General features: G+C 34.4%; 1 protein-coding gene across 1 annotated transcript in view; it reads right to left on the bottom strand.

The window, feature by feature from the left end:
- LOC119592599 overlaps positions 1–936 on the bottom strand; it is a gene marked incomplete at its 5' end in the record, with an annotated part of 7,267 nt that overhangs the window by 4,946 nt on the left and 1,385 nt on the right.

Below are 936 nucleotides of genomic sequence, written 5' to 3'. Positions count from 1 at the left end.
ACTTTGTGTTTAATAATTTGGCAAAAGCTCCACAATGTGTTACCACTGCAACTTCCACATTCTGGCAAAGGCCAAACAAAATCCCACCACAAGATATGGCTTAAACTGGTTCCTTATTTGACAGCAAACCACATGGCTAGTCTTGAGGTTCTCTATCAGCAAAATATATAATACTGAAGTTTGTTGTCCCTTCAAAGGAGTACTAAAGATACAAAGGCTACAGTTTCAAAGTAACTGAAAGCTTACTCTCTTTTCTGCCATATTTCCCCCCCTCCCCCCAGTTATTTTATGCATTCTCTAAGGTCACCATCTTAGTTTTTTCACTATTGCTGTTATCTTTAGCGTGACTGTTACAAAAACAAAATGTATGAGAATATTTTAATCATATCTGCCTGTGAATAAGTGCTGTGCGAGACCTGAACTTTTTGTGGACACTGCCGTAGTGTTTCTGAATCCCCATAAAAGCTGTTTTAAGTATTTGGCATATATTCAAATAACATTTGCAATTCTTGCCTTGCAACAAATAACTTAATTGTGGAGTAACTCATGGCACATGTAGCTTATGATGTCATGGCCGATCATTAATTTATTAGAAATGCAGTATACTTTTAACTAATTTTGATCTATATAAAATTATACTGAAATACTTGTTTATCAAATGTGCATTCCTTATATATGGTGTGTCTGACATTATCATAAACATACATTTTTTAATTAGGAATACTTGTTAAATCGATATTTGTGCAGCCATCTACTGGCAAATTTGATAGCCCTCTTGTCACATTACTTATTGCTCAATCCAAAGGTGAAGTTTGTTTACGGTGCTATATACTAGTGTCTCTAAAATCTTTCCTAACAATCTTGTGAAAATGATCTCTTACTGAAATTGCTACAATCTCTGGGATACCACTAAATTTACTGAAATACAACAACCAT

Source organism: Penaeus monodon, chromosome 30, assembly GCF_015228065.2.
Source record: "Penaeus monodon isolate SGIC_2016 chromosome 30, NSTDA_Pmon_1, whole genome shotgun sequence".
NCBI lineage: Eukaryota > Metazoa > Arthropoda > Malacostraca > Decapoda > Penaeidae > Penaeus > Penaeus monodon.
The sequence above is the reverse complement of the archived record's forward strand: the minus strand, read 5'-3'. Positions and strand labels throughout refer to the sequence as shown.